Source organism: Pinus tabuliformis, chromosome 9, assembly GCF_031772625.1.
Source record: "Pinus tabuliformis cultivar Carrire ecotype Pingquan chromosome 9, CPIR1, whole genome shotgun sequence".
NCBI lineage: Eukaryota > Viridiplantae > Streptophyta > Pinopsida > Pinales > Pinaceae > Pinus > Pinus tabuliformis.
Window position 1 is genome coordinate 1,804,686,716 of NC_142307.1, and position 9,732 is coordinate 1,804,696,447.

The 9,732-nt window shown below is 41.4% G+C and overlaps 1 pseudogene; it reads right to left on the bottom strand.

Moving 5' to 3' along the window:
* Positions 1 to 67: 67 nt before the first annotated feature.
* Positions 68 to 7,842, bottom strand: LOC149155977 (putative L-type lectin-domain containing receptor kinase S.5 pseudogene; annotated as a pseudogene).
* Between the last annotated feature and the right edge of the window lie 1,890 nt (positions 7,843 to 9,732).

Below are 9,732 nucleotides of genomic sequence, written 5' to 3' on the forward strand. Positions count from 1 at the left end.
CTGACGCCCTTGGAAAGTTTCTACAACACAAAACCTCGGTAGGGTTTCTGCTAAATCAAAATCGATATCAGACAATGTCGTCCTTCCCGCTACTCATCTCCTTCTGTAACGTATTCATGGAGGTCACTGAACCCTCACCACTATTTATTGAATTGGCGGTGTGAGTGTTGGTGAGACTGTTGTCAGAGGGCAGATGGGACCAGACGAACGCCGGCCTGAAGGGAGGTACGTATGGCGGTGGCATGGTTCGAGCCAGTACCTCTGTAACCTCCATCATTGTTGGACGGGCCACCGGATTTGGGTTAGAGCACGCCAGACCCAACATCAGCAAACGTTTGATGTCGTCCTCGTCAATGCTGCCGCTTCCAACCCTAGGTAGGCGACTTTCAGCACCTTCCAAGATCCTGTTCTGGTGATACAGATTCCAAACCCAACCCACTAGATCTGGGGCTTCTTCGGTGCTAAATGTGGGACGCCTTCCGCAAGTAACCTCAAGGGCAACGGCGCCGAAACTAAACACATCCGATTCTGCCGTGGCTTGCCCGGTGTGAAAGCACTCGGGTGCGATGTAACCAAATGTTCCCTTTACACCAGTGACCATGAAGGATCTCCGGTCGTGTTCAACCAGACGGGCAAGGCCGAAGTCCCCGAGTCGGGCACTGTATTCGGAATCGAGCAGGATGTTGCTTGCTTTCACGTCCCGGTGGATTACCTGCTGCTCGCATTCCTCGTGGAGATACAGCAGAGCCGAGGCGACGCCTGAGACAATGTTATATCTCTGCTCCCAGTCGAGAAATCCTCTTGCAATATCCACTTTAAAAATATGTTTGTCCAGGCTACAGTTGGGCATGAATTCATAAACCATAATCAAGTGCCCCTTCTCATAGCACCATCCCAGCAGAGGCACCAAATTTCGATGGCGCAGGCGGTTGATAACGCTGATTTCTGAGATAAATTCTTCTTTACCTCTTTTGGCGTCTCTGGTTATGCATTTTACTGCAACAACATTTTTTCCCTTTGGCAGAATTCCTTTGTAAACAGTTCCGAAGCCGCCACTTCCAAGAAGGGTTGTCCGACTGAAGTTATTGGTTGCCTTCTTCAGGTCTCTGTAGCTGAATTCTGGTAGGCGGCCCGGAATTCTATCTAATTCTTCAAATAACTTGTTCTCTTCCTCTACCTGAGCCCTATGGCGCTTCAGAAGCACTATAATGCATATCGTGGCACCCAGTGCCAAGGGCAGACAGACCGAAAGAGCAATAACTAATGTCCAATTTGGCCTGGACACGGGGTCGATTGTAAAATTCCATGACTTCACAGTGTTGAGCTCGGTCTCCTCACCCGTGGAGGCGGAAAAGCCGAAATAAGCTTCTTCCTCGACGATGGCTGCCAGATCGATGAAGAAGGTGATGATGGGGTCCATGGGCATCCGTTCAGAGACGTTGGCGACGTACACGTCCAGCTTCTTAGCACTGCCATCATACTGAATCCACGCCTGAATGTCATAATTTCCCTTCAAATTGATCTGGTTCGGGTCCAGAGACTTCAAAATCATGGAATTTATGTTATTAATATTGATCCCTACATGGTTGTCATCGGGATCGTTAGTTCCAGGGCTCTTCCTCGTATTGAACTCGACTGCCATTACCATGCTATTATTGGTGCCGTTAGTGGAGGCGTTGAACAGTCCCAACCATTGGCCATAGCTATTAAGAAGCGTATGATCATTATCATAAGAGACCGAAGTCACGATAAAAGCCAGACCCTCTCCGCCTTCTCTACTGTTGGGTTGAATATTGAAAACGAACGAGGTATTGAAGGATGCCCTGTTATTTCCATGGTATACCCTGAAATTCTTCTTCAGTAAAGCTCTTCCGGATCTATTTTTTAGGGAGTATGTGGGATCTGTATTACGAGAATCCGGTGTGACCTGTAAAGCTGTGTTTATTGTGGCATTGATCAAATTGAAATAACTACTCTCATCACTATTGAATTTAGTAAAATCAATCTCAAACGGTCCGCAAACAGTTCTCGGACCAAAAGGAACGTCATGGCCGCAAATATGATTGCTTCAAGGGAACCCATCAAATTAAACGCCGTTAGGATGCGAATTTAGTACCTTGCAGAACTGATTAAAATCACAACCAGAACATGGAGAAATACTGCTTCATGACCGTACCCCGAGTGAACACATGTTGAAGTTATAATTTCAACGCAGCCCAAAAACCACCGAACGAAACCACAAAACCGCCCAGAAGCATATCGCACCACTTTTCCGGAAAAGTTGTTTCCGTATTCTTGGCTCCGATGCGATTTGGTGAAGACGCGTGGATCTCACCTGACATCAGCATCTCTGACATATCGGAAGATAAAGTTCTGTAGCATGAGGCCTTCCGATATTCTTCTCCACCGTTCGATTGCTTCCATCGCCCTCCACCGTTGATCATCTGAAGTTGCATATGGGCCCGCATTAAATCAAGGATTGCGTGGAGTGAATGTTAAATTTTGTGTTGACCGCCAATAATAATGTAGTTAATGTGCCCGTAGAAGTATTGGTAGGTGATTTAAATTTTAATGTTTTTATATGTATCGGAGGTATGGTGCATTTAAAGAAAGGCATGGGTGTTAAAAAATATTTACGGCACGTAAAAGTAATTGTGTTTTTTTATTTTGTTTTCAAAAATGAAAAGGGCTCGTGCATTGACTATTGTAAAAAAGGGAACAAAGGAGCCGTGAAAAATGTGCTCTGCATCTTTGTTTTGTTTGGCACATGGGATATAAGGTTTTTGTTGTTGGCCATCGTAGTATGGTGGAGTAGCTAAAAACCATGTGTGGTTTTGCACAACAGTGCATAAAGAAAATGGTGGAGCGTTTTTGTAAGTCTGTGTAAATTTTATTACAGCAGTAAACTTATGTAACCTTTTATTACAGCAGTAAGTTGTTTTCCACACCAGTGAATGTAAATGGAGGTTTTACAGCAGTAAATGTTAATGAGATTTTTTCCAGCAGTGTAAATTCTCATATGGATACAGAGCAAATGTTTTTTTTTGTTTTAATGAATAGAAATCTTTTATGGTGGTGAAATACTCTCTCTCTCAGTGAAATTTTTTTAAGTCTTCCTGTGCATAAAAGATCCCGGAGTCAAAGAACAGAGCATTGTCTCTGTGTTTAGTTTGAATCTTGGTTTTGGTATTTTCCCCATCAAAAATACCCAACAGTGGTATCAGAGCTAGTCCAGGCTCTTTGAAGGCTCAAAGACGCTGAAGGAGGGTGTGGTTGCAGCAGAGAAAGCTTCTCCAGCAGTGTGAAGTTTCAGCCAAAGGGATTCAGGTATTTCTCAAGTTTTTTTTTGTGTTGCTGAAGAAGCAGTCAGTTGTTTTAAACACACAGTCAAGGAATGGCCAGCACAAGCACTGGTATGGGTATGTTTAACACCCAGCTCCCACAGTTTAATGGGAAGAACTATGACTACTGGTCTATAACTATGAGAGCCTTGTTTGCTTCTCAAGATTTATGGGAAATAGTTGAGGAAGGTTTTGAAGAACCAGCAGATGAAACTGAGTTCAATGCATTAACTCAGGGAGAGAGAGATCTCCTGAAGAGCAATAGGAAGAAGGATGCAAAAGCCATTTTATTGTTGCATCTGGCAGTAGACCAGACTGTATTTCCAAGGATAGCAGCAGCTAAAACATCAAATGAAGCATGGCAAACCCTCAAGACAGTCTATCAAGGCATGGAGAGAGTGAAGACAGAAAAATTGCAAATGCTGAGAAAGGATTTTGAAAATTTGAACATGAAGGAGTCAGACAACATTGAATCATTCTTCACTCATGTGATTGGTGTAATCACACAAATGAGAACTCATGGAGAAACAATTGAAGATAGAAGAATAGTGGAGAAAATATTGAGGGTCTTACCCTCAAGGTTTGATGCCATAGTCACCACCATTGAAGAGACAAAGGATCTCTCAAACTATTCAGTTGATGAGCTACATGCATCACTGATAACACATGAGCAGAGGTTGAGTAGGAATGAAAACTCATCTCTAGAGCAAGCCTTCAAGACCCAGATGTCCTTTGGAAGAGGAAGAGGTCAAGGAAGAGGAAACAAGAGAGGAAGAGGCAGAAGCCAGAACAGAGGTGGAAGGAACAGCCCATCAAATGCACAAGGAAGAGGCAGCAATCAAAATCAGAACCAAGGCCAAGGCAGCAGCCAACAAGGAGGACAACATCATGCTCAAGGACAAAGGTATGATAAATCTAATGTTCAATGCTATTATTGCAAAAAGTATGGACATTATGCAAGTGATTGTAGAAAGAAACAACATGATATGAACAGTAGACAAAATGCAAATGTTACAAGAGAAAACAGCAGTCAAAATAATGTCCTTTTAGCTTGTAACATGGCTGAAACACATAGTGAAGACATATGGTTTTTAGACTCAGGTTGCAGCAACCATATGACAGGAAACATTGCCCTCTTCTCAGCCTTAAATCAAAACTTGAAGTCAGAGGTCACACTAGGAACTGATAGTAAAGTGTCTGTTATGGGAAAAGGAGAAGTAAAAATATTTTCAAAGCAAGGAGAAAGGAAAACCATAGCAGATGTCTACTATGTCCCCGGAATGAGATGTAACCTATTGAGTGTTGGACAGCTTATCCAAAAGGGTTACAATGTTTACTTTGTAAACGATGTGTGCACCATCATGGACATACCACCCAGCAAAAGATGCATTGCTGAAGTGAAGATGACAAGGAACAGGATGTTCCCTCTCCGGATCAGGGCAGACTTGAAGAACAAGAAGGAAATAGCAGCAGTTACCCAAGAGGCCTTCCAAAGCGTGCCAAAGGATGAGAACTGGTTATGGCACTTGAGATTCGGGCATCTAAATTTTGGAGGTCTAAACTTATTGAGCAGAAAAGGAATGGTCAAGGGATTACCATTAATAGAGAAGCCAGACAGCCTTTGTGAAGGTTGTATATTGGGCAAACAACATAAAGAAAGTTTTCCATCAGGGAAAAGCATAAGGGCAAAGACACCCTTAGAGATTATCCACTCAGATTTGTGTGGACCAATGCAAGCTCCATCATTAGCTGGCAGCCTATATTTCTTAACATTCATTGATGACTGTACAAGAAAGACTTGGATATATTTCCTTAAAAACAAAAGTGAAGTGTTTGAGAAATTCCAAAATTTCAAGGCATTTGTTGAAAACCAAAGCGGGCTGCACATTAAAGTTTTGAGAACTGATAGAGGAGGTGAGTATATCTCCAAGGAATTCCTAAGATTTTGTAGAGAAAATGGAATTCATAAACAGTTTACAGCAAGGTACACTCCGCAGCAAAATGGAGTTGCTGAAAGGAAGAACAGGACCATCATGGATATGGCGAGGAGCATGCTGAAGGCAAAGCATTTGCCGAATGAGTATTGGGCTGAAGTTGTACATTGTGCAGTTTATATTTTGAACAGGTGTCCTACAAAAGCAGTGATGAACAAGGTGCCAGAAGAGGCATGCAGTGGGAGAAAGCAAGGAGTCACCCACATGAGAGTTTTTGGGTGTGTGGCCTATGCACACATACCAGATCAGCTAAGGAGGAAGTTGGACAGCAAAGGGGAGAAATGCATCTTCATTGGATACAGTGATGAATCCAAAGCTTACAGGCTGTACATTCCATCTACCAAGAAGTTCTTTGTCAGCAGGGATGTTCAATTCATTGAAGAGGAAGCTTGGGATGGAAGCATAGAGAAAACAGTGAATGTCAAGAACTGTTTGTCTCATGATGAAGATGAAGAGGAAGTGGCTGAAATGAATCCCCAAACAGCAGCGCCAACACAAGGACAGCAAGGGACACCATTGAGGATAAATGAGAGTGCTTCTCTAAGCACACCACAAGGAGGAAATTCAAGTGCATCTTCAAGCACTTGCACACCAAGTGAAAGAGGTAAGAAATTTAGAAATCTAAGTGACATTTATGATGAAGGAATGAATTCCTTATTTGCCTTGTATTGTCATGTTGATGACCCTATTCATTTCGAAGATGCAATCAAAGATAGGAAATGGATAGAAGCTATGGATGAGGAGATGAATGCCATAGAGAGAAACAAAACATGGGATTTGGTTGAGCTACCAAAAGGCAAAGAAGTCATTGGTGTGAAATGGGTCTACAAGACCAAGAGCAATGTTGAAGGCAAGATTGAAAGGCATAAAGCAAGGCTGGTTGTCAAAGGCTACAAGCAGCAGTATGGGAGAGATTATGAGGAGACTTTCGCCTCGGTTGCAAGAATGGAAACCGTGAGAGCAGTGCTGTCCATAGCAGCACAAAACAAATGGAAAGTCTACCAAATGGATGTGAAATCAGCATTCCTAAATGGAGTGTTAATGGAAGAGGTTTATGTGGAACAGCCTCTCGGATATGAGAAGAAAGGTGAAGAGCACAAAGTGTGCAAATTGAAGAAAGCTCTTTATGGGCTGAAGCAAGCGCCAAGAGCATGGTACAGCCGGATAGATTCATATCTCTTGGATAATGAATTCGACAAGTGTGAAGGAGAACCCACCGTCTACATCAAAGAAAAGGATGGTAAGATTTTGATTGTGGTCTTATATGTTGATGATGTTATTTTCACAGGTAATGATGATCAGCTCATTAAGAATTTTAAATCAGTCATGAAGGATGAATTTGAAATGACTGATATGGGTTTCTTGAGATACTTCTTAGGCATAGAAGTAGAGCAAAATGAAAAAGGAATTTTTATATCTCAAGCAAGATATGTAAATCAAATTTTGAGCAGATTTAAGATGGAAGAATGCAAGGCAGCAATCACTCCCACAGTGATGGGATTAAAGCTCAGCAGAGAGGACAGCAGCAAGGATTTTGATCCTAGCTTGTATAAAAGTATTGTTGGCAGCCTTATGTATTTAACAGCAACTAGGCCTGATTTAATGTATGCTGTTAGTTTAATTTCCAGGTTCATGGAGAGGCCAAAGGAGGCACATTGGCAGGCAGCAAAGAGAATTTTGAGGTATGTCAAAGGTACCAAAATGTTTGGAATTCTATATCATGCCTCAGAACATTCAGATTTGGTTGGATACACTGACAGTGATTGGGCTGGAAGTGTAGATGATCGGAAGAGCACTTCCGGTTATGTATTTCATATGGGTTCAGGAGCCATTTCATGGGCTTCTAAGAAGTAGTCCATTGTAGCATTGTCTACAGCAGAGGCTGAATATGTGGCAGCTACAGCAGCAGCATGTCAAGCAGTGTGGATGAGAAGAATGTTGAGGAGCTTAGGCCAAGAGCAGGCAAAAGCGATAGTGATATTTTGTGACAATAGCTCAGCTATTGCATTGTCAAAGAATTCAGGGTTTCATAAGAGAACGAAGCACATTGATACGAGGTTTCATTACATCAGAGAATTGGTGAATAATGGAGAAATTGTCTTGGAACATTGCAGGACTCAAGAACAGGTTGCGGACATCTTGACAAAGCCGCTGGATCAGAGAAGCTTTGAATTTTTAAGAAAGTGTCTCGGTATGACCGAATGGCCAGCAGTTGAAATTAAAGGGGAGTGTTGAAGTTATAATTTCAACGCAACCCAAAAACCACCGAACGAAACCACAAAACCGCCCAGAAGCATATCGCACCGCTTTTCCGGAAAAGTTGTTTCCGTATTCTTGGCTCCGATGCGATTTAGTGAAGACGCGTGGATCTCACCTGACATCAGCATCTCTGACATATCGGAAGATAAAGTTCTGTAGCATGAGGCCTTCCGATATTCTTCTCCACCGTTCGATTGCTTCCATCGCCCTCCACCGTTGATCATCTGAAGTTGCATATGGGCCCGCATTAAATCAAGGATTGCGTGGAGTGAATGTTAAATTTTGTGTTGACCGCCAATAATAATGTAGTTAATGTGCCCGTAGAAGTATTGGTAGGTGATTTAAATTTTAATGTTTTTATATGTATCGGAGGTATGGTGCATTTAAAGAAAGGCATGGGTGTTAAAAATATTTACGGCACGTAAAAGTAATTGTGTTTTTTTATTTTGTTTTCAAAAATGAAAAGGGCTCGTGCATTGACTATTGTAAAAAAGGGAACGAAGGAGCCGTGAAAAATGTGCTCTGCATCTTTGTTTTGTTTGGCACATGGGATATAAGGTTTTTGTTGTTGGCCATCGTAGTATGGAGGAGTAGCTAAAAACCATGTGTGGTTTTGCACAGCAGTGCATAAAGAAAATGGTGGAGCGTTTTTGTAAGTCTGTGTAAATTTTATTACAGCAGTAAACTTATGTAACCTTTTATTACAGCAGTAAGTTGTTTTCCACACCAGTGAATGTAAATGGAGATTTTACAGCAGTAAATGTTAATGGGAATTTTTCCAGCAGTGTAAATTCTCATATGGAGACAGAGTGAATGTTTTTTTTGTTTTAATGAATAGAAATCTTTTATGGTGGTGAAATACTCTGTTCCTCAGTAAATTTTTTTAAGTCTCCCTGTGCATAAAAGATCCTGGAGTCAAAGAACAGAGCATTGTCTCTGTGTTTAGTTTGAATCTTGGTTTTGGTATTTTCCCCATCAAAAATACCCAACAACACAATCGCCGAAGCAGATCTGGCGTTGACTATGTAGCACAAAGGCAGACGTGAATGGCATTTAGATGATCCGTGGCGGAAAGAAATGCCAGGCGGGTTTTCTTTCTCCCACGCCGGTCTGACTTCGTAATATATCAAAACTGGACTCGGCCTCACCGGTCAACACACTCTTTCCGCGAATTTTATGGGTGATGCGCATGCGAGCGAATCTGCTGGCGCCACCAGCGGGAAATGATATCTTCCTGGATTTTAGAGTTTCTTATTGTATTTTAAAATTTCTTCAATAAAGAAATCGTCAGCTGAAAACACTTCCAGCTGGAAACTTCAACGAATGTACAAGAGGCGAAATGGGAAATAAGCTTTTATCAAATGGGCAATCAATTATACAAGGTATGACCAAAGACACACCTAAAAATTACACAAAGAAAAGACAATACACGTTATTCTCATTTCCCGGTTTATTATTTATATATATAAATATATAATAAATTTTATTATAATAATGATGATTATATCTATTAAAAATAATTTACTAATAAATTTATTATAATAATGATGATAATTAACATTTACTAAGAAGAATTTAATTGTAATTCTTTAGAATCTTATTTTTATTCTAAAAAGAAGGGAAAGTACGTTGACTTAACAAGTTAAGAAGATTGGAAGTGTGACAAATGTTTGCAAAATTAGAGCGGATGTGAGTAAGGGCCAAACAATCTAAAAGAAAATGTTTTTCATCCTCCACCCTCTTAGTATCGCAAAGATGACAAATTCTATCGTCCCACGGAGCCTTGGGAGTAGACAACTGCCTGGTTTCACTTCGAAGATCATGAGAATTAGTTTTAATCTTAGCGATGTTCACCTTTTTCTTCGAGCCGGTGAAAACATAAAGATAATTCTAGTTCTCAAGGGTGAGGTTGATCACCTCCTTATAGTCTCTCGGCTTCCTTTTACCCTCCAGCTCCTTATCATCCCATAGCATATCCTTAAATTTGGAGTTAATAATATCTTGAACACTATCCTTGCTTCTGAGGATGATCTCCTCATTTATCCCCCAATGGTTGAGCCAAGACTGGGCATCCTTATGCCACCCATGCTTGAGGCAAAGGTGGGGGTTTTGACTAAAGATAGAAGCAATTTTAGGAA